General features: G+C 39.4%; 1 protein-coding gene across 1 annotated transcript in view; it reads left to right on the top strand.

The window, feature by feature from the left end:
* The window catches only part of GBE1 (1,4-alpha-glucan branching enzyme 1), a 358,778-nt gene that overhangs the window by 322,584 nt on the left and 10,837 nt on the right, over positions 1-25,357 (top strand). The window lies entirely within an intron of this gene.

The raw sequence follows: 25,357 nt of genomic DNA on the forward strand, positions 1-25,357 counted from the left end.
CCACATTATAGATGTTTTGGTAAAAAAAAAAAAATTAAAAATTACAGGGTTTTCTGAAAAGACCTACAGCAGTGACTTTGAATAGATGCAAGAATATTTTTCTTGTGTTTATGTATGTTTATATGTGTGTTTGTGTGTATATGCTTTTACTCTATGCTGCAATTTAATGATAATGGTTTAGAGACAGTTAATCCTCATAACAATTTTGTATTTATTTTAGGTTCTCCTTTTGTTTCTTTAGCTTCAAAGTGATGTACACTCATTGCCTAGGTTAGACTTTTTTAGTTTCCAGAGGATAGAAATACTTGTAAACATTATCTAGTGGTCGTTCTGATCATTTTTCATTGTTAAACTCTGTTCAACAATCTGTGACTTAATGATAATGACAGGTGCATATCCCCACCTCTGCTATCAATGAAGTGCCTATGAATTAGGGTCATTTTTTCTACCCATGAATTTGAGATGAATCACAAAGAAAAACATTTTGTATGATTAAAATATTTCAACTGCTGTAACACTTTTAGGTTGGCTAATATGTATTCATAAAACTATAGGCAGTGATGAATAATGAGCAAGCCCTTACTACACACAAATGGTTTTAGGTTTTCTTGTGGGGGGTTTACTTGTTTTGTTTGAAAAGCTGAGTGCTGCTGTTCAGTGCTCAGCCCTCTGAGATGTTCATTTCTGTTTTTATGGTTCATAGCTCAGATGCACAGTGATGGTCTCCTTTGGTTACAGAAATGCATCTAATAGTAGCTCAGTCAAGATTCCTGTCCTTTATTGCTTGTTCTTATGTGGGAAAAAGAATCAGAAACATTATTATATCTTTGAAAATAGCACATGACCACTTTATAATTGCATCACTAATGGGGGAAACATTTGTGCTTAGGATGATCATTTTTACCAATTGTAAAACAAAGGTACTAAATATTTGATGGGTGGATGAATTAATGGATGAATGGATAATTGAGTAGAAGGATGAGCAGACAGGTGGATGGATGGATGGATGGATGGATGGATAGATGGATGGATGGATGGACAGGCAGATATATGGGCAGATAGATGCATGGAAGGATAGATGGATGATACAAGGACCTAATGGTGAAAGAACCCCTGAAGCTGTTTGAAACTAAATAATTAAATCACAAAGAATTACTATAATCTATTGCTTTTTCCTTAGAGAACATATTTAATTAAATGGTAGAAAAGTAAAATTGATAAAATATTATAAAAATACCTCATACTTTTGTAGAATTTTAAATTAATACACTAGAATCTTTTGTTTGAGCACTTGCTGAACAGACTTTCCTAATAAGATCTACATCTATTACAAACAGTATATGCCTTGCACTCTACTCTGTAGGTACTTTACACTCATTATCTCATTTAGCAAATCTTTTCCTTCCCTAGGGAACAGCTTTGCAAATAGGAAAGAATGAAATCACTGGCCTGAAAAATTTTCATGTCTAACCTTTGTTTTAAAATAGTCCTTTATATAATCAGTCCAAAACAGTTGGTTCTCTTCCATCTTAAAAAATAAATTTAGTTGCTTCCTTTATATCTGATGCCAGTGTTTTTTAACTACAGAATTTTATGTCTAAAATAAAGTTGTAATGATAAATGACAAATTACTTTTTTTCCTTCTGGGTCTCAATAGAAATTAGCTCCCCCTCCCAATGAATATCTCCTGCCTGCCAGAAAGCTGCTTAGATCTTCTATAGGTGAGATGTTTTCATTTCCATCACTTTCTATTAAGCTGTTCTAACTAAGAATCCCACAGGGTCAAACTGAGTAGTCAGTGTTTCATTTATCTGTGAAAAGGGTACCTGAATACCTCCAGAAGATTTCTTAAAATTAAGCCATGATGTAATTACTGGTTCACTATAATAATTTAAGGGCTTCCAAGAGTATGGTTTGGTTTGGATGCTACAGCCAAAAGAAGTTTGTTTCTCCAGAGGAAAATAGAAAAAGTAGAGCCATGAACAATGTGCTTTTGGAAACAGTAGCTTCAGTATAACCATTTGTAAGAATCATCCCTTATTGTACTAATGTAGTTTCTGCTGGCCTAATGATAAAAAATGTATAATTAATTCCTATTATATTTGTGAAATGTATCTGTGTAATTAATGTGATGATTTGTGGTAGTTATGTGGTATTATTACTGGAGAAAAGTGTGGATCGTCTTTCTCCATTGCTAGTGGGAGTGGTGTTCTTGGGGTACTGCTGGAATAAGCATTTCCGGAGGCCCCCACTGGAGGATGAGATGTGGTAGAAAGCTTTATTTTCTTGGAATTACATCCCTGTTTCCAAAGTCCAATTTCCCTTAATCCAGTTCTAGAAGATGTGCAGCTGGGATTCAGTAGAGCTCAAAGCAAAGCCAGTGTCCACAGTTTCCGTTCCATGTTGGAATTGGGTCCTGGTTAGCATTAGGCAAGTTGCAGTCCATCAGTCCATTGTGAGGTATACACATGGCTGTGGGCCATGTGGGTGAATGTAGGGGAGTGAAGAGAGGCTGCCCCTGCAACAAGAGTCCCAAGAGTCCCCCAAACACATGAGAACAAGAATGCAAACCAAAAGAGTGAACTCTTTTGTTCAGGAGATTAAATATCTCAAATCTCCCCACACTTGTAGTGGCCACACCTATTCTGGCCAATGACCTGTTCCCAGGTGTGACTGACAGCAAGCACCTTTCCCATGTCACCCAGACTTTACTGGGATTGCATCTATTCTTCCCCTGTCCAGTCCCTTTCCCCAGTGATCTGCTGGGTGTAGACCATGGCACCCTGGGGAGTGTTAAACTGCAGCTTCCTGGCAATGCTACACAAATAAATACCTATAATATTTGGTCTTCCCTTTGCTCCTTTTCAGTTAATCATAAGTAGGTTAAATATTTGTTGAATAAGCAAAGTATTCTGTTGATGCTATCATGAAAAATTATTTAATTAATTTATAATTTAATTAAGTTCAACCATATTACCTTTTACTGGGAAACAATAAGTATCTTAATGTAGGAACATTAATTAAAATAGAAAATGTATTTTCTTTGTAAAATTTTAAATATTACTGATTTTACCCCCTATGGACTCTTTATTGTTTTCTACCTTCTCTTCCAACACTCATCCTTTATTTTTCAGCTAAGAAAAACAATAGAACAATAAGTCGCACTGGTGGTAGCATTTCTTTTCTGACTCTGAAACATTTTCTTCAGTTTGGTCTCTAACCCTAATATTTTTATCTCCCAAAGGCTCATGTAGCTTGTATGGTCACTACAGGTAGTAGTGGTTCTTACATTGTAAACATAGAGACATTGGCTCTCATTACTAGGATAGTGGTTAAGAGCATGAGTTCTGGAATAAGACCATCTGAGGGTTCAGTTACTTTCATCCCACTTGTTCATGTTATGAAAGTAACTTCTTTGTTTCTTAGTTTCCCCATCTTTAAAACTCCTACTTGTTGAATTATTATCAGAATTAGATGGGTAATGCATGTGAAAGGCTTAGCAACAGTATCCAGCTTATATTATAGGCTCAGCAAGTGTTAGCTATTGTGGTCATTGTTACAGTCATTGTTATCATTCTAAAAATGCACTAGAGAAAAAAATAAATAAACATAGCAATGCATTAGAAATCTGGAAAAGGAAGGAAAGAAAAGATGAGATGATTAAGTACTAACTCTCTCTGTTGCCTACATTTTCTCATCTTACTTCTTTTTTCATTTCCTATTGCCCAGTTCATTACCACAAAATGATTTCTGTTCTTCCAGAATACTGGAATTAAAAGTCTTCTGTGCCCTGCTAGACCCATTTCCACTCTTGTGCCATTGGCTCACCTTGCTTCCTTACCTCACTTTCTCCATGTACTGCAGCACTATCTTGATTTCTCTTTTCTCTCTACCCACTGTTTGTGTTACTCTTTTTCTCTCATATTCAAATTAAAAATTTTATTCTATATCCTTGGCTCTCTTCTCTTGAAGAACTCACACATGCTCAAAGCCGCAACTGTCAGTTCTATCACCCCTCATACCTTGATCTTTGCCCTAGTAATCAAATATAATTTTGTGATGTTTAATGACTGTTAGGAAATACTGGGGAGCATGCAAATATAGTTTTTTGAGATGTAGATCTCTAGCATGGCCTGTTTCAGCCCATGTATATTCTATAGAATTGGTTACGCTAGGAGGTATATCTTAGGAGATGGTTTCCACATTAGTTCCAGAAGTTAAATTTGTGTAACACTTACTGTATATGGATGCTTTTATTTACATATACTAATTCTATCCTCACATCATTTTAGCAGTGTGGGTCAGGCAAGTATTCTCAATCCTAAACCTAAATATGAATATCAGAAAGATTTAGCCCTAGCCAGTTTGGCTCAGCGTATAGCATCAGCCTGTAGACTGAAGGGTCTGGGTTTGATTCCTGCCAAGGGCACATGCCCAGGTTGCGGGCTTGATCCCTAGTAGGGGGCAAGCAGAAGGCGGCCGATCAATGATTCTCTCATATCATCTCTCTCTCTCTCTCTCTCTCTCTCTCTCTCTCTCTTCCTCTCTCCCTCCTTTACCCTTCCTCTCTGAAATCAATAAAAAATATTTACAAAAAGAAAGATTTGTAACTTTCACAAGATCATATTCCTAGTGAGTGAATAAATGTAATTTAAATCTAGTTCTCCTAAGTTCTCCACAGTTTTTCACTTGGGCACCAGATAATTCATCTTTTTGTTGCCCTGTAGAAATGCCATTAAAATAGTAAAATGTGTATCACTAATTACTTAACATTTACTTGTTTTCTTACCTTTTCTTTATAAAAGTCATTGGTACCTCTGAATAAATGTCGTTTTTCTGCAGTGTTATACTATCATGATTGCTGACACTCAAAAACACAGATTAATTTAAATGCAATATTTTTTAAACAAACATACTTACTCTAAAAGAATAAACTTCTTAAGGAAAATGATGACTGCTCACATTTTTAAAAATTAAACCAACATATAAACCTAAATATAGTTCAGCTTCATGAGATGAATGGTAAAGTGTCATGAAAGGTGCTGAAGGATATTAGAGGATAAAAGGCAAAATGCACTACACATCCCTTAGAACAGAGAAAAGAATACTTTACAAAGAGGTGAAAGATAATTTTGCTTACTGTTCATGTTCTTACTTGAGCATAGAAGTTGTTGTATCCACAGTAGACCCATATTACTGGCATAGGTTTTACAGTATGGGAGTTCAGATTTGGTCTAGCTGCTCAAAAGATACAGCCTTGGGTGGGTTTCGGGAGCCGAACTCCCCTCCAATTTTCTATCAGGAGCTGTTAATTATGTAATTTCCTTTTATCACCATGTAATTCTTTATATCCTATTATAGGAGTTCTGTTCAGCTAGTCTTCAGGTGGTCTTCACGAGTGGTGGTTCTATAATTTAGTTGTAATTTTGATGTGTCATGGGAAGAGGTGAGCACAGTGTTTACCTACTCTGCCATCGTAAGGGGAGGCAAAATGTGCTAGAATTTTTGCTCATTTTAGTTATGTAAATCATCTTGGTGTTTGACTATCATAGCCAACACATTTGTTGATTTTGTTTTGAATTGAACAACATACACTTTGCACAAATAATTTTGCAGCTTTATTCTTTCCTTCTATTATTTTCTATGTATTTCTAGCAAGATGAAACTAATGTGATTGTTCTAAAGATGATTGCAATGTACTGTATGAGATTTGTTTTACCCCTGAAAAATAGATTTATTAGCAATCATGTGTATGTGTGGTTAAAGCCCTCCTACTAATGTTTTTTTGTGCCTCTGAGAAATGTTTACTTTGAATCTTTTTCCTTCATGATCATCAATCTAGATATAGCTATGATAATTATGGCCAGAAGTACTTAGGAATGATTTGGAGTGATGATGCATGTGTGTGTGTGTGTGTGCATGCATGTGCACCTGTGTATGCACACAAACACACACATATGCATACCTGCAAATTTTGCTTTACACTTGTTTACAGGATACAAGCTCAGTCCCTTCTCATTCAGCTTTCTGAAGCACAGAGTGAGCCCTATAGTGTTAGGATTTTCTATTTGATCTTAAAAGAAACAGAAATACACATTAACTTTTCTATATTCTTATTAACTATGATTTCAAATGAAGAATAAGGATGTTGCCCTAACTGGTTTGGCTCAGTGGATAGAGCATTGGCCTGCAGACTCAAAGGTCCTGGGTTCGATTCTGGTCAAGGGCATGTACCTTGGTTGCGGGCACATCCGCAGTGGGGAGTATGCAGGAGGCAGCTGATCGATGTTTCTCTCTCATCGATGTTTCTAACTCTCTATCCCTCTCCCTTCCTCTCTGTAAAAAATCAGTAATATATATATTTTAAAAGGATAAGTATGTTTCTACTCTTAAGGATAAAAAAGTAAGATTTCAGAGTTTAAGTATTTTAATGTTCATATACTTTGCAGTCTTTATCTGGCAGATGGTGGTAAAGTGGTAGAAAATATATCCACGTGCATATATGTATGCATGATTTTGACATGTCATTTTGATATCCTGTGCTTTTTTAAGTTCAACCTTCTGTTTAGAGAAAGATAACCAGCCAAATTGATAATGCAAAGTGTTATGTATATGATTTTAGTAAACACTCCAATTAAAAATTATATGAATGTCTATCTCCAGTGCTCAAACCAGAGTTATTCACCTGAGAATTTATTGTTCCAAACTGACATACATTTGTTTAATGATTGAGACTTCTCCTAAAAGAAGGAAAAATATTTTTAAGTGTCCAGGTAAACCTTTATAGATAATGAAATGGGATTGTTAGAATTTATATTATACAGATCTAAAATTTTAACCCCATCAAAAGAGGGAAGAAAATCAAAGTTCTTTTTTTATGGCCAAAGCAGTATCAAATTATTTCTTAAAATTTAGCAAAAGCATGCATAGATCATAACCCAAGGAGGATATTACAATAGGAAAACAATGAAAGGAAGATCTACTCAACAAATATGGAAAATACTAATCTAGGTCCTGTGTAGAGGGGAGGAGGGGATGGGGAAATACAGAAACCCTTTATAGATTGTACTACAGGCCCGGTGAACAAAAATTTGTGCACTAGGGAGGTGGTGGGGGGTCCCTCAGCCCGGCCTGTGCCCTCTCGCAATCTGGTACCCCTCGGGGGTGACCACTTGCTGGCTTAGGCCTGCTCCCTGGGGGATTGGGCCTAAGCTGGCAATCAGACATCCCTCTGGCAGCCCGGCAGCCCTCGGGGGATGTCCACTTCCCAGCTCCTGCATTGAGCGTCTGCCCTCTGGTGGTCAGTGTGTGTTATAATGACCAGTCATTCTCAGCCTTTCTGCTGTTAGGGTCAATTTGCATATTACCCTTTTACTATATAGGATAGAGGCCTGGTGCATGGGTAGAGGCCTGCTGGTTTGACTTGAAGGGTGTCCCGGATCAGGATGGGGGTCCCGCTTGGGTGCCTGGCCAGCCTGGATGAGGGGCTGATGGTTGTTTTCAGGCTGTCCACACCCCCTTCAGGTTGGGGGTCCCCACTGGGGTGCCTAGCCTGTCTGGGTGAGGGGCTGAGGGCCGTTTTCAGGCTGGCCTGCGACTAAAGCTCCCAGCCTCTCCTTGTTTTCTTTTTTTTTTTTATTCTGGGATTTATTTACCTTCTATAATTGAAACATTGTTGCTTCCAGAGCTCAGAGCCAGGCCACAGCAGGTGGGGAACCTTGGCTTCCTCCATCACTGGAGCAAGCAAGCCTCCTGCTCACTTCAGCTGCATTGCTGCCGACCACTATCTTTGCTGGCAGTTAATTTGCATATCGCCCTGATTAGCCAATGGGAAGCGTAGCGGAGGTACGGTTAATTACCCTTTTTGTCTTTTATTAGATAGGATTTAAATATTGGAAGATAGCCGAAACCGGTTTGGCTCAGTGGATAGAGCGTCGGCCTGCGGACTGAAAGGTCCCAGGTTCGATTCCGGTCAAGGGCATGTACCTTGGTTGCGGGCACATCCCCAATGGGGAGTGTGCAGGAGGCAGCTGGTCGATGTTTCTCTCTCATCGATGTTTCTAACTCTCTATCTCTCTCCTTTCCTCTCTGTAAAAACTCAATAAAATATATTTAAAAAAAATAAAAAATAAATAAATATTGGAAGATAGAAAACCATAATAATTAAATTTATAGCAGGTTAAAAGTTGACAATACTATGGTGAAAAATCAGGACAAAGATAAGAGGGTGTGGGAGGTGTTTGCTTTTCAGTTAGTATGTTCATACTATTTTCTTAATCTTTTCAGAAGCTTGACCAGCAATAGCTTAAAATTTAAAAAGGTGTCCAGTCCTCAAAGAGTCTAAACTCAAATATTAAACATTTTATATAACAGGGAAAATGTTCAGATTCTAGGGCAGCCGTGGGCAAACTATGGCCCGCGGGCCGGATCCAGCCCATTTGAAATGAATAAAACTAAAAAATAAAAAAGACCGTACCCTTTTATGTAACGATGTTTACTTTGAATTTATATTAGTTCACACAAACACTCCATCCATGCTTTTGTTCCGGCCCTCCGGTCCAGTTTAAGAACCCATTGTGGCCCTCGAGTCAAAAAGTTTGCCCACCCCTGTTCTAGGGAGAAGGGAATGCAAATAAAGCTCATCTAGGAAGAAGAGGCCAAGTTGGGTGTAAAAAGTAAGCTAGTGAGTAGATGAATTCACATTTACATTTTTCATCACTAAGACATTAGTTTAAATGGTCCAGGGTCTATAATGATAATAATATAAATAGAAGCTAATAATCAGAGGGTATTTTTAATGCTAGACATTGTGTTAAGCACTTGATGTACATTGCTTCAGTTAACCCTCCCAGCCTTCTGATACAGAACCTCAGTTTTACTAACAAGAAACTGAGCCTGAAGGAAGTTCACTATCTTGTTCAGAGACACATACTTGTTAATTGGCAGAACTAGGATTAGAATGTAATTGTTGGACTTCAAAACCCATTAATGCTACCACTGTATTTTACATTTTAGGATGCTTCTTCTGTCTGTCTGTATGAAATGACTGAGATGATGCTTGCGTACTGCTTATAATCATCATTCTTTTTCAGGGACTTTGAAATATATATATATATATATATATATATATATATATATATATATATATAATCGCATTGGACTCCACTGAAGTCTGTTTTGTAGTAAGTTTAAGGAAAGGTATTTCTTTATAGCTTAAGTCAAAATTATTTTTAATTAAAAAGCATAGTGTTTGTAAAAAGAAAGTTGAATCTGTGTGTTTGAAACTCCTTTTGATGACAAAGTTTGTTATTAAAAGGTGAATACAAATCTGTCATTTTTTTCTTTTGCAGTTCTAAATAATTGCTAGGGCTTCATCAAATAATTGAATTTACAAGTTCTTTGGGTGATCTTTAATGACAGAGAACAACTATTTTTGAGGCAGATGAGGCTAAAAATATGGTCATATTTTCTCATTCTTTCTTGAGTTAGTGAGAAACAATGACATTTTTAAATTCAAGTTACATAATCTTCTAGGACAAAGAAAAGGTCCTAATTACATTAGTCAAAGTATTCTGTAAAGTACTTAGAATATATTTTCTATTTGCATAAAGAAACATGTAGCACTAAAAATTTAGTAGTATCATTCCATTTGCTATTTTCTGATGTGTGTTATTACACATGCCTAAGAATAAACTAATAGTTTGCATGAAAATGCCTTTCAAAAGGCATAACAATCCATTAATTAATGTGCTAGATAATGATATTTGATCCCTTCATTCTTTGAGCTTGTTTTATTGCTTTTGTGTGTTGTGTATTTTCTAGAAATGTACAGCTAAGGAAGTAAACTTGCAGAAATTGGAATTAATTTTTTCGTGTCAAATCAGAAACCTATTTTAGATGAAACTGTCACATCCTAGCTTATACTAGATGTGTAGTTATGTTTTACACTTAATTAAAATGTGTGGTAGTTATTTAAATTTTTAATGAAGATAGTCTTCACAAACATGAACATACTAATATATGTAGCCCATGCATGAAGCTATTGCTTTTACCATGGACACCAAATTTTTTAATATGAACTAAGACTAAACAAGAACACATTGCCTCCTTATAGAGGTTTTCTTTGGCATCCATTTTATTTTAAAATATAGTTTTACTACATTTTATAGTAAATTATGTATATATTTTCACATTACTATCTGTTTTGATTTTATTTTTAAATTATTATAGTATTGGGATATTTTTTTAAACAAAAATCAAGAGGAGAAAATAAGCTAAATGGATATTTTCCCTTGAAAGTAAGTAATAAATGCCACATTGCCATAAAATAGTTAGTTTTGAAAAAATAATTAAAATATCAGAACCTAGTGATGAATATTTATTATCATATTATCATATATTGTAGGCCACAGAAAGATGGAAATGCCTAAATCTTACACACACACACACACACACACACACACACACACACACAACCTCACACTACCAGAGATACAGATTTGTAAAATATACAGCAACACATCATAATTCTTTGGTACTCCTATATTTGAAAACAAACCAGAGAAAGGAACTAAATGTTATAATGTATGGCCCTTTCTGTGGTTCAGGACAATCAACTAGGCATAATTTAGCTATATCAAATAAAGGGATAAATCTATTTGAAATGCTATACATCCATAACCTAAGTTTTTGTGGATTGTAGCTGCCAATAAATAAAATTCAATTTATGAAACTTAAAAAGGGAAGTGTTACTTTAGAACATGTGGCAAGTCCTGTGCTGGTTAGTTATTTTTAGACTGCCACAAACATAAAATTCTCCTTGCTTTTCAGTACCTGCTCTTACTCTACCAGATGTTTTTTTTACAGTTCCTCAGAATTTTATATTTAATGTTTTCTGCTTTTTATATAGATTCTCCTGTAGTTTACTCAGCTCCCAGAAGTTACTGCAATCATAGTAATACTAGTGACCCAGTGCATGAAATTCGTGCACATTAAAAGGGAATTAATTAGAGGAAATATTTTATTATTGCTATTTGCCCTTTCTCTATAATAGAAGTGCCAGAGATGAAAGAAAATTAGTAAAATGTATATGAAAATCTTTCTCCTGTCATTGTCTGGGGCATGCCACAGGAACCACAGTCAAGTCCCTGCCCACCCATGTGCACCTTGAAATCGCACGAGACCCAGACCCAGCCAGCCCCAACCCCGTCAAGCCCCACTGGGTGGGGGGGCGCGGCCTCAGGTCACCTGGCCCGGCGCCAGGGCAGGGGGTGCGCCTTGAGGTCCCCTGGCCTGTGCCAGGGGGTGCGGCCTGAGGTCCCCCATCAAGCCCCACCAGGCTAGGGGCGCAGCCTCAGGTCCCCCGGGCCAGGGCAGGGGGCACTCCTTGAGGTCCCTGTCAAGCCCCGCCGGGCAGGGGGGAGCAACCTGAGGTTCCCCATCAAGCCCTGCTGGATGGGGGGCACAGCCTGAGGTCCCCCAGACTGGTGCCGGGGCAGGAGGCGCGGCCTAAGGTCCCCTGTCAAGCCCTGTCAGATGCAGGGCGTGGCCTGAGGTCCCTGTCAAGCTCTGCTGGGCGGGGGATGCAGCCTCAGGTCTCCTGTCAAGCCCTGCCGGGCAGGCGGCACAGCCTGAGGTCCCCCAGTCTGGCACCGGGGCAGGGAGGCGCAGCCAAAGGGTCTCTGCCCTGGTCTAGCGCCACACAGCCTCAGGTCCCTGCTAATTGCTCATTAAGGTTCATTACAGGAACTCGGCCTCCACTGTGCGCACAGGAATCTTATGTTATGGAATCCCTGCCTCCACTGTGGGCGCAGCCATCTTGACCATTACAGTGTGATGGTCAATTTGCATATTCCCTCTTTGTTAGATAAGATGGGTGGGGTGATGAAAGATTCAGATCAGAAAACAATATGCTAGTTTCATGTCCATAACCTTTTGATCTTCTTTACTCATTCAACACAACCCCCACTCCTACCTCTGTCAACCACCAATTTGTTCTCTGTATCCATGACCTTGGTTTTTTGTTTGTTTCTAAATATTTAAATAGTTTTAAATGATATCCCAATCATCTTTAAAAAAAAATCTCCATAACAAAATTCCATCATTTTCCCCCCTACTATATTTTCCCAAATTGAGCAAGGAAAATATTTTGGATCAATATCTTGTATTCACCAATTTTGTATTTATCAATTCCCAGATGTACATGTTTAATCACATTTTATCACATTTTTAATATATGTTTTTTTATTGATTTCAGAGAGGAGGAGAGAGGGAGAGAGAGATAGAAACATCAATGATGAGAGAGAATCATTGATTGGCTACCTCCTGCACACCCCACCCTGGGTATAGAGCTGAAACCCAGGCATATGAAATTGAACCGTGACCTCTGGGTTCATAGGTCAACACTCAATCACTGAGCCACGCCAGCCAGGATTAACATGTCTTTAATTGGGATTTATCTTACACCTGTAGGCCTGATGCATGAAATTCATGCAAGAGTAGGCCTTCCTTCCCCCGGCTTTCCTCTGGCACCCAGGACCCAGGTTACTCTCTGGCTGCCAGCAGCACCTGGCACTCAGGCTTTTCTCACAGCCCCAGCTTCATCCGGAAGGTTGTCCAGAAGGACATCTGGAAGGATGTCCAGTCTAATTAGCATATTACACTTTTATTATCATAGATGATTGCCATGATAATGATTTTTTCTTTTTACTATATATATATATATATATATATATATATATATATATATATATATATATATATTGCACACGTCATCTTAAAATGATGTCTTACATCTCAAAATACATGGTAACTTACCAGCTTTGCTATCTTCATGGTCATCTTAGACACTGGAGAACCCCTTTCATTGTCACTCAGTCTGAAGGCTCAGGGATTACCTTATAATAAAATTTCTTAGCTTCATCAGCAGGAGTGAAGTGCAGAATGATATAAATGATAGTACTTCTTACATCAAAATCCTTGTACTTTGAACAGACACTTTATCAAGTGGCTGAACAAATACAGCAGCTTTTGAAGTGTTTGAAGAGCCATTGAATTGAAGAGTCTTCATGCCTTCCCTGGTCTTTACTCTTCTTATTAGTACAAGTCTTCAGAGCATGCCTCTTCCTCGGTTCAGAATTAAGGACATAGATTATAAAATAATGCTTAAAACTTCTTACCTATTTTAACCTGTTGATAGATATATCAAATACTTAGGAAACTCTTAAATCTGAAATAAGAAATCATAATATTTTTAACTAGAGGCCTGGTGCACGAATTCTTGCACCAGTGGGGTGCCTTGGCCTGGCCAAAACCAGCTCTCTGACATCCTCCAAGGGGTCTCGGATTGCAAGAGGGCAAAGGCCAGGTCGAGAGGCCCCACCAGTGCACGATCAGGGCCAGGGAGGGAGGTGGGAGGTTGGCCAGCCAGGGAGGGACCATGGGAGGGCTCCAGGGCATGTCTGGTCCATCTCGCTCAGTCCCAATTGGCCAGAACCCAGCAGCAAGCTAACCTACTGGTCAGAGCATCTGCCCCTTGGTGGTCAGTACATGTCATAGCGACTGGTTGACTGTCTGGCCCCTGGTGGTCAGTGCACGTCATAGGGATCAGTTGAGCGGCCTTAGCATATTATTAGCATATTCAGCTTTGATTGGTTGAATGGATGAATGGACACTTAGCATATTAGGCTTCTATTATATAAGATGGAATATTACATCGGGACCTATTTGATCTTAAAAAAATCGCCGTAATAATTCTATCATTCTATTATTCTTTTCCTATTGTATTTTCCCAAATTGAGCAAGGTAAACTTTTGGTTCAATATTTTATATTCACCAATAAAATGACCAAATGAAACAAAGGAATAAGAAATGGATCTGGAGCCAATGTAGTATACTTCATAGACATTCATACTCTACCAGTATATGGAATGTGGAGAATTCTGCTTTTAATGCCAATCTTTTAAATTTCTTTAGATTAATCATTTAGATGTGATTGTTTTATCTGCTTTTCTTATTTTTATTCTCTGCCATATTCATTATGGCTTCTTTATTCTTAGATCTCAACTCTAGCATTAAATAAGAAACTTCATATGAAAACATTTTGCCTGGTTCTCAGCATTAAACAGGTGCCTTCTTGTAGTAGGGTAATTAGATCTACATTTGAATTACATGTGTGTTCCATCTCAGCCACTGAACTGATTGTGGGTCTTTGGGCACAGAAATTCCCTTCTTCCACTTTTCTTTCCCCAAATTGAGCATCAGTTTCCTTACTATCTGAGTATGGTCAGATGTACATTGAAAATCTCATTGAGTTACCTATGTCTGTCCATTTGCACTATCTGAGTTTATCCAAATTCCTATCCGCTGACTGTTTTTAGATTCCCGACTGATTTCTCTGACTTGGAATGTCCCTTGTCTATTTAATTCTACCCCTTAATGTCCAGGTTAATTTTCTTTATTGTCATAACCTTTCTCACATACCTTTTTTTTTAGTTATTATCTTGTATTTATTAGGTTTTTTTTTCAATTAAATCTTTATTGTTGAAAGTATTACATATGCCCCTTCCCACCTCCATTGACCCCATATAGCTTATCCTGTCCCATGCCCCAGGCCTTCACCACCCTATTGTCTGTGTTCATGGGTTATGCATATATGCAGACAAGTTCTTTGGTTGATCTTTTCCCACCCACCCACCTCCACCTTCCCTCTGAAATTCCACAGTCTTTTCCATGCTTCTATCTCTGAATCTATTTTGTTCAACAGTTTATTTCGTTCATTAGATTCCTCATATGAGTGAGATCATGTGATACTTGTCTTTCTCTGACTGGCTTATTTTGCTTAGCATAGTACTCTCCAGGTCCCTCCATGCGGTCTCATAGGGTAAGAGATCCTTCCATGATGTAAATGCACTACAGCTTTTTTATACTCTCATCTACTAATGGGCACTTGGGGTATTTCCACATATTAGCTATTGTAAATTGTGCTTGTATGAACATAGGGATGCATACATTCTTCCTGACTGGTGTTTCAGTTTTCTTAGAATATATTACGAGAAGTGGGATCACTGGGTGAAATGGCAATTCCATATTTAATTTTTTGAGAAAACTCCATACGGTTTTCCATAATAGCTGCATCAGTCCACATTCCCACCAGCTGCATACTAGGGTTCCCTTTTCTCCACATCCTCACCAGCACTTGTCATTTCTTGATTTGTTGATGGTAGCCATTCTGACAGGTGTTAGGTGATACCTAATTGTTTTAATTTGCATCTCTCTGATGATCAATGACTTTGAGCGTTTTTTCTTATGTTTCTTGGCCTTCTGTATGTCTACTTTGGAAAAGTTTCTATTTAGGTCCTTGGCCCATTTTAAAATTAGATTGTCTTCCTTTCATTAAATTGTATCAGTTCCCTGTATATTTTGTAAATTAACCCCATATCGTATGTATCATTGGCAACTATATTCTCCCATGTAGAAGGCTCTCTTTTCTTTTTGTTGATGGTTTATTTTGCTGTGCAGAAGCTTTTTATTTTGATGTAGACCCATTTGTTTATTTTCTCCTTAGTTTCCCTTGCCCTAGGAGATGTCTGAGATTTTGCTGCCTATAGTTTCTTCTAGGATTTTTATGGTTTTACAACTTATACTTAAGTTTTTTCTCCATTTTTGAGCTTATTCTTATGTATGGTGTAAGTTAGTGGTCTAGTTTCATTATTTTGCATGTATCTGTCCAATTTTCCCAACATCATTTATTGAAGAGACTTAATTTACTCCATTGTTTGTTCTTGCCTCCTATGTCAAATATTAATTGAGCATAATGGTTTGGGTCAATTTCTGGAGTCTGTTCTGTTCCATTGATCTACATGCCTGTTTTTATGCCAGTACCAGGCTGTTTTGAGTACAGTGGCTTTGTAACTTAATATCTGGTATTATGATCCCTCCAATTAGTTCTTCTTTCTCAAGATAGCTGCAGTTATTCAGAGTGTTTTTTGGTTCCATATAAATTTTTGGAGTATTTGTTCTAGTTCTATGAAATATGCTGTTGATATTTTAATAGGGATAGCATTGAATCTGTGGATTTCTTTGTCTAGTATGGACATTTTAATGATGTTGATTCTACCAATCCATGAACATGGTATATTATTCCACTTGTTTATATCTTCCTCTATTTCTTTGTTCAATATTCTGTAGTTTTCCAAGTAATAATCTTTTATCTCCTCAGTTAAGTTTATTCCTAAGTATATTAAATTTTTTATTGGAGTGGTAAATGAGATTGTTTGTTTAGTTTCTCTTTCTGAGAATTAAATATTGGTGTATAAAAAATGCCATTGATTTCTGTGTGTTAACTTTGTATCCTGCTACATTGCCAAATTCCTTTATTAAATCTAGTAGGATTTTGGTGGAGTCATTTGGATTTTCTATGTACAGTATCATGTCCTCTGTGAATAATGAGAGTTTTTACATCCTCCTTTCCAATTTGGATGCCTTTATTTTCTTCTTCTTCTTGTCTGATTGCTGTGGCTAGGACTTCTGATACTATCCATAATAATAAAAACATAATACGCTAATTAGACCAGGCGACCTTCTGGACTAAGCCGTGGTACCATGGGGGCCGAGGCAGAATCAGCCGCCATGGCTGTGGGGGCTGAGCCCCTTGCACAGATTTCATGCACCGGGCCTCTAGTTTTAATATATTGCTGGATCTGATTTGCTAAAATTTAGTTGATGATTTTAGCATCTGTGTTCATCAGGGATATTGGCCTGTAATTCTCTTTCTGTGTTGTGCTTTATCTGGATTTGGAATTAGAATAAAGCTGACCTCATAAAAACAGCTTGAAAGTGTTCCTTCCTCTTGGATTTTTTGGAAGTGTTGGAGGAGGAGAGGCATTAATTGTTCTTTGAAGATTTGGAAATACTGCCCTGTGAAGCCATTTGGACCAAGGTTTTTGTTTTCTGGGTTTTTATTATTATTACTAGAGGCCCGGTGCACAAAAATTTGTGCACTCGGACGAGGGGGGTATCCCTCAGCCCCACTTGTGCCCTCTCGCAGTCTGGGACTCCTCGAGAGATAACAACCTGCTAGCTTAAGCCTGCCCCCGGGTGGCAGAAGGCAGGCCCAATCCCTAGGTGCAGCCCCTGGTCGGGCTCAGAGCAGGGCTGATTGGGGAGTTGGGGCGCCGCCCCCTGTCATGCACAGATCAGGGCCGATCAGGGGGTTGGGGAGCTCCCCCCTGTCACACTTAGGGCAGGGCCGATGGGGAGGTTGCGGCTCCACCCCGTCACATACAGAGCAGGGCCCATGGGGGGGTTGGGGCGCCACACCCTGTCACACACAGAGCAGGTCTGATCAGGGGGTTGGGGAGCTCCCCCCTATCAGGCACAGAGCAGGGCTGATCAGGGGGTTGGGGTGCCTTCCCCTGTCACGAACAGAGCAGGGTGAATAGGGAGGTTGTGGTCCCACCCCCTGTCACACACAGAGCCACAGGGCGATCAGGGGTTTTGGGTGCTGCCCCCTATCATGCTGCTCCAGGAGCCAGGAGGCCTCGCGGCTCCGCTGATCCTGGTGCTGGGAGGCCTCGCGGCTCCGCTTGGCACAGGGGCAGTGAGGCCTTGCTGCTCAGCTAATCCCGGTGCTGGGAGGCTCCGCTGATCCCTGTGCCAGGAGGCCTTGTGGCTCCATTGATCCCAGTGCCAGGAGGCCTCATGGCTCCGCTGATCCCAGTGCTGGGAGGCATATTACCCTTTTACTGTATAGGATAGTGGCCTGTTGCACAGGTGGGTGCCGGCTGGTTTGCCCTGAAGGGTGTCCTGGATCAGGGTGGGGGTCCCCACTGGGATGCCTGGCCAGCCTGGATGAGGGGATGATGGCTGTTTGCAGCTGGTCACACACCCTTCAGGGTGGGTGTCCCCACTGGGGTGCCTGGCCAGTCTGGGTGAGGGGCTGAGGGCCGTTTTCAGGCTGGCGGGTGACTGAAGCTCCCAACCTCTCCTTTTTTTCTTTTCTTTATTTTTTTATCCTGAGATTTATTTACCTTCTGTGGCTGTCACTGGAACTGAGAGCCGGCTTTAGCTCTGAGGCTCAGCTCCAGCTCTGAGACCTGGGCTGCTGAAAGCAGGTATCTGCGTTTGTTTGGCTTCTATAACTGAAACACTGTTGCAACTCCGGCTCAGACGGCTGGCTGAAAGCATGGGGTTTGTTTAGCTTCTATAATTGCAACATTGTTTCTTAGAGTGCAAGCTCAGAGCCCAGCAGCGCAGGCAGGGAACCTTGGCCTCCTCCTTCACTGGAGCAAGCAAGCCTCCTGTTCGCTTCAGCTGCCTGGCTGCTGGCCGCCATCTTGGTTGGCAGTTAATTTGCATATCACCCTGATTAGCCAATGGGAAGCGTGTCGGAGGTACGGGTAGTTACCATGTTTCTCTATTATTAGATTGGATTATTATTATTATTACTTCTCTATTTCTTCAATTGTTATTGGCCTATTCAGGTTTTCTAATCCAGTTTTGGAAGAATATATTTTTTTAGGGATTTGTCCATTTCAGCCATGTTATCCAGTTTCTTGGCATATAGTTGTTCATAGTATTTTCTTACAATTCTTTGTATTTCTGAGGTGTCAGTTGTTACTTCACCAGTTTCATTTCTGATTTTATTTATTTAGGTACTCTCTCTTTGTTTCTTGATGAGTCTGACTAAAGGTTCATCAATATTATTTATCTTTCCAAAGAACCAGCTCTTCTTTCATTGATGTTTTATATTGTTTTTTTAGCCTATCTAATTTCTGCTCTAATATTTATTATTTCCTTCCTTCTACTTACTCTGGGCTTTTCTTATTGTTCTCTTTCTAATTCTTTAAGTTGTAGGGTTAAATAGTTTGTTATGAATGTTTCTCTCTCTCTCGTTTTTTTTTGTGTTTTTTTTTAAGTAGACCTTTAGTATTTAAGTAGACCTTTAGTATTTTCCCTCTCAGAACAAGGGTTTGTCTTGCTCCTATCCTCTCCCTTCCCCGGGGGCCACCTGCCTGCTGTGGTGGTGGCACGGTGGTGAGGGAAGGAGGAGGGTGGGAGTTAGGGAACCACGTGGTAGCAGGTCACCAATGGCAGCATCAGCATCTGTTCCTTCTGCACCTGGCCCGGCGACCATTGCTTTCACTGTGTCCCATAGATTTGGGATTGTTGTGTGTTCACTTTCATTTGTTTCCAGGAAGTTTTTGATTTCATGCTTAATCTCATTTGTAACCCTTTCATTGTTTAATAACATGCTGTTTTGCCTCTATGAGTTTAATATTTTTGAGTGTTTTTACTGTAGTTGATTTCTAATTTCATTCCATTGTGATCTGAGAGATGCTTGATATGGTTTCAATCTTATTGAACTTGCAGAGACTTATTTTGTGTCCTAACAAGTGGTCTATCTTGGAGAATGACCCATGTGCACTTGAGAATAATGTATATTCTTCAGCTTTTAGGTGAAATGTTCTATAAACAACAATTAAATCCATCTGATCCAGTGTGTCATTTAGAGTCTGTGTTTCCTTATTAATATTTTGCCTGGAAGATCTTTCCAGTAAAGTCATAGGTGTATTAAATTCCTCTACTATGTCTGTATTGCTGTCAATCTCACCCTTAAAGTCCTCTAGAAGGTTTTTTTTAAAATATATATTTAGGTTTCTCCTATGTTAGGTGCATATATGTTTACTAGGGTTATGTCCTCTTATTGGATCAAACCCCTTAGTATTATTTAATGACCTTTATTGTCTCTTGTGATGTCCTTCATTTTAAAGTCTATTTTTTCAGATATGAGTATTGTGACCCCAGATTTTTTTTTTCATTTCCATTGGCATGAAAATGTTTTCCAATCCCTTCACTCTCATCCTGTGTGAGTCTTTTGTTCTGAGGTGGATCTCTTGTAGATAGCATATAATCAGTTCATGTTTTTGTATCTATTCAGCTACCCTATGCCTTTTTATTGGAGCATTTAACTCATCTACATTTAAGATTATTATTGACTAGAGGCCCGATGCATGAATTTGTGCACAGGGGGAGGGGGTAGGACCGTGGGAGGTTGGCTGGCCGGGGGAGGGACCATGGCGGGAGGTTAGCCAGCCAGGGGGGAGGAACCATGGGAGGTTGGCTGGCCGTGGGAGGGACTGTGGGAGGTTGGCCATCGGCCCCAAGGAGGGAGTTGGCCCTCCACCCCTCTGGGAAAGGGGCCACATCTGCCGCCACTCACTCCCGGTTTACCGTCCCAGCCCAGGCCCGAAGGCCCCAGCAGGGTTGGGAGAGGAGGCAATGGTCGCCGGGCCAGGTGCAGAAGGAACAGATGCTGATGCCACCATTGGTGACCCGCTACCACATGGTTCCCCCATCTCCCCCCCTCCTCCTTCCCTCGCCACCGTGCCACCACCGTGGCAGGCAGGTGCCCCCCGGAGAAGGGAGGGGATGGAAGCAAGACAAACCCTTGTGTCGAGAGCTGACTTTCAATAGATCACAGCAAGGGAGCTGCTCTGCTACGTACAAAACCCCGACCCAGAAGCAGGTTTCCAGGTCTCTACGAATGGTTTAGTATGAGGGGCTGATGGGGTCAGGCCACTCAGGGGGAGGGGCTCTGGGATGTTGGCTGTGGGAGCACAGTGACCACCAGGGGGCAGCTCCTGCGTTGAGCATCTTTCCCCTGGTGGTCAGTGCACATCATAGCTACTGGTCGACCGGTCATTCCAGTTGTTCGGTTGTAATGGTCGCTTAAGCTTATATATAAAGATAGGTACTTATTTTTTTTAATATATTTTATTGATTTTTTAGTGAGAGGGATAGAGAGTTAGAAACAGCAATGAGAGAGAAACATCGATCAGCTGCCTCTTGCACACCTCCTACTGGGGATGTGCCCACAACCAAGGTACATGCCCTTGTCCGGAATCGAACCTGGGACCTTTCAGTCCGCAGGCTGACACTATATCCACCGAGCCATACCGGTGAGGGCAAGATAGGTACTTATTTATTGCCATTTTAATTCTGTATGCCTAGGTTTCTCTCTCTATGTCTTTTTCTCATCACAACAGTCCCTTCAGCATTTCCTGCAGTGCTGGTTTGGTGGGAATAAACCCCTTTAACCTTTTTTTTTTTTTTTTTTTTTTTTTGGTCTGGGAAACTCTTTATTTCACCATCTATTTTGAATGATAGGCTTGATGGATATAGTAATTTTCGTTTCAGATCCTTGCTTTTAATTACCTTGAATACTTCATGTCATTTCCTTCTGGCCTGTAGAGTTTCTGATGAGAAATCAGGTATCAGCCTTATGGGAACTCCTTTGTAGGTAACAGTTTCCTTTTATCTTGCTGCCTTTAAGATTCTCTCTTTGTCTTTAATTTTTGGCATTTTAAATATGTGTCTGGGTGTGGGCCTGTTCAAATTCTTCTTGCTTGGGACACTCTGTATATCCTGAACTTGTATGATTTTTTCCTTCACCAGATTAGGGAAGTTTTCTGCATAATTTCTTCAAACATGTTCTCTATCCCTTGCTTACTTTCTTCTCCTTCTGGCACACCTATTATGAAACTATTGTTACATTTCATGTGTCCCACTGCTCCCTTAAGCTGCCTTCCTGTTTTATTTATTGTTTTTTTTTTCTTTTTGGTTCTCTGATTTAGTGATTTTTTTCTACACGGTCTTCTAATTCACTGATCAGATCCTTGGCTGTCCCTAATCTGATGTGTATTCCTTCCAATGTGTTCTTTATTAGTGCTATGTCATTCTTCATAGTTACTATATCTTTTCTCATGTTGTTGAGCATCTTTGCCATCATTATACTGAACTCTATGTCTGATCATTTTTTTTTTATAATTTTTATTTCATGAAGTATTACAAAGAGTATTACATATGTCTCCACCCCCCCCCTTGACATTCCCCCGGCCCCTACCCCCTAGTGTCTTGTGTCCATTGGTTATTCTTATATGCATGCATATAAGTCCTTCGGTTGATCTCTTAGCCCCGCCCCCCAAACCCTCCCCAGGCTTCCCACTGTAGTTTGACAGTCTGTTCAATGCTGCTCTGCCTCTGCATCTATCCCTGTTCATCAGTCTATACTGGTCCCCATTATCTGTCCCAACCTCACTGGGGCCGTTTCGTCCTCACCAGGGCCGTCTCGACCTCACCGGGGCCTTCCCGACCTCACAGGGGCTGTCTCGACCTCACCGGGGCCATTCTGATAAATTTATCTCCATTTCATTTAACTCTTCTTCTGGAGAATTCTCTTGTTCTTTCATTTGGGGCCTTTTTTTTTGTCTCCCTATTTTGGCTGTGTGTTTGGGTTTGTGTCTGTGTATTAGGTAGATCTGCTATGCCTCCCAATCTCTAGCACAGGACAATATCAAACACTGTTTTTGACTGACCCTGAGTACCCTGTTTGGAGCTGTCAGCAATCTACAGCTTCTGGCTCCCTCTGCTGGGGTTGGGTATCTTTGGAAAGGACCAAGATGTGCACCAGGATTTGCTTTTCCTAGCTAGGTATTAAATCAGGCAAAGACTCAAGGCCTTCAGAGACCTGCCTCTGTCTACAGTCCCATTTCCACTCAGACTTGATTAGACTCAGGCTATCGACCACAGGGGATAGTGAAGTACTGCCTGAATGAGAGAATAGGGGGAAAAAATATCCAGTTCCTCAAATAACCTATTTAAAAATTTTTGTTTTAAGCAGTGTTCTGGAAAGATAGCGTTTTCCTGATACCTGAATGATATGTGGTAGTAATTTATAATGATTAAGTTCTTTCATAATCATTACTTTGAATAAGTGTTTTAAATCATTGGACTTTCTGGAATTAAGGGCTGCATTTTCTAAAGGAAGTTATTGTGTTCCCTAGGTAATACCATACACAGAGGGCTGAGTAATTCCAAAAATGGCCACAGCAACATTTTTCTTCAAATTATAGATCAGAGAAATAGGTCTAAACTGATGTTTTGAAACTTTCATTATGGGTTTTGAAAGCTTTTCCTTTATGGGTACAAATTACATATATTAAGTCAGTAGATTCTAACCAGTTTTAGTATGATGATCCCTTTCCATGTCAAAAAGCAATGGATCCTTATATAACAGTTTTCTAAAAGAACAATTTCTCACTCCTTGATTGAGAGATTATATAGGCAAAAACAGTATAAATTCTGTCTTTTTAATGAATCTATCTTATTAATCAAAAATGTACATTATTTGAAATATAGTATCAAATGTGTATAATAACATAATTTAGTCTTCAGACAATGCCTAATGCTCCTGTAGATTTCCACTCCCTTGTAATAACATAATCCTTCATTTGGTGAGGCCCTTATAATAACCCAACTAACGGTGATGATCATCCCGCAGATTGGGATCCGCTGCTTTTAATGTTAAACTTGCTTTCTTCCGACATTGCTACCAATAATCAATGTTGTTAACCAGCAATGGTTATGTTTTTGCTTTTTTTAAAAAAATATATTTTATTGATTTTTTTAGAGAAAAGAAGGGAGAGGGATAGAGAGTTAGAAATATCGATGAGAGAGAAACATCGATCAGCTGCCTCCTGCACACCCCCTACTGGGGATGTACCCGAAACCAAGGTACATGCCCTTGACCGGAATCGAACCTGGGACCTTTCAGTTCGCAGGCCAACGCTCTATCCACTGAGCCAAACTGGTTATGACTTTTTTTGCTTTATGAAGATTTGTACAAGTATTTCATTAACTAGGATGAAGAACAAAAGCTAAACTTGTTTTAGTAGTTCCTTCCATTCCACAATGCTTCATTTATTTACTGTATCTCCAATTACTTATTTTCACTACTCATATTTTACCACTAAATAAATTGGTGTGTTCAATTTATTTCTAGCTATGTTTAGTGACTTTAGAATGTGCCTGTGCCTAGTAGTCATCTTTTGAATCTCAATCTCTCTCTATTTCTCTCTGTGTTTGTGTTTCTTCTTTAAACACACTAATGTGTTGATTATCCATTTGAATTTGAATCAGAGCAGGCTGACCTGGATTGACTGAAATGAAGCCATCAGTCCCAGCAAAGTTCCTATAAGCAAGTCCATCTGAATCTCCTACCTAAACAGGGTTCCCTAGGCATGACAGTGATGGTCATTGTTTGTTACCTACATGTACTCTTAAAGTGATAATTTTGCTATAATAAAAATATCCAAACATTTCTGAAATTACAGATTTATATGCCAGAAAAAAAAACATTCAAAATACTTAAACCTATTTATATCCCTCCTTAGGCTAAAAAAATTTAAGATTTCTCAGTATGGGTGGACCTGGAGATTATTAGTATTATGCTGAGTGAAATAAGCCAGTCAGAGAAAGAGAAGAAACGTATGATTTCACTTAAATGTGAAATATAATGAACAAAGTAAACCAACAAGTAAAATAAAAATAAGCTCATAGATACAGAGAACAGTCTGACAGCTGTCTGAGGGGAGGGGTGTGTGAAAAAGGTGAAGAGATTAAGCAAAACATAACAAACAAACAAAAAAACTCATAGACACAGATAACAGGTGGGAGGGAGTAGGAAAGGGTATGGGGGGGTAAATGGTGATGGAAGGAGACGTGATTTTGAGTAGTGAACACAAAATACAATATACAGATGATATATTACAGAATTGTACATCTGAAACATGTAATTTTATTAACCAATGTCACCCCAATAAATTCAATTTAAAAAAATAAATTTAAGTACCTAGTATATTTTCTTGTGGAATTTTGTATCAAAGTGTCAAGTCTAGATATTCTGAGCATAATAAATTTGAACATAGCCATAGTTTGTTTTGTTGTAAATAGGGTAATTCTAACATGCCTAATAACTTAATGAAGAGCCAAATGTTAAATTCTAGCAAGATCATGTGATTGCATCATGAATCCTCCTGTGGCATGATGGATAGTTTCTTTACATCATCTTTTGTGTTATTAGCAATGTGCTGCCTGTGACCACTGGGAGGAGTAAGCTCGCTTGGTTGCACTCTTCAGACCACACATGGACACTTGGTTCACTCTGTGTTCCTCACCTTAACCAGGATCTGGAAAACTGGAATTAATTCAGAGATGGGAAGAACTAAAAAGCCTTACCAAATGAGGGCTGATCAAAGGTTCTGAGATTATATTTAATATGTAGTTACATATATATATATATACATACACACACACACACACGGAGATAACATAACTATTATTAAATATTTGAATGGTTACTATATTTTGAACTTATTCCTTATGGATTTTCTGGGTAGAAATAATCCCAAGCAGTAAAATTGCTGTTCTTGGTGGAGAATTTCTAACAAATGGAATGGGTTGCACTAAGAGAGATATAGATTCCCCATGAATAGTACATTCAGGCCCAGGCTAGATG

The sequence above is a fragment of the Myotis daubentonii genome, chromosome 3 (assembly GCF_963259705.1).
Source record: "Myotis daubentonii chromosome 3, mMyoDau2.1, whole genome shotgun sequence".
NCBI classification, from domain to species: Eukaryota; Metazoa; Chordata; class Mammalia; order Chiroptera; family Vespertilionidae; genus Myotis; species Myotis daubentonii.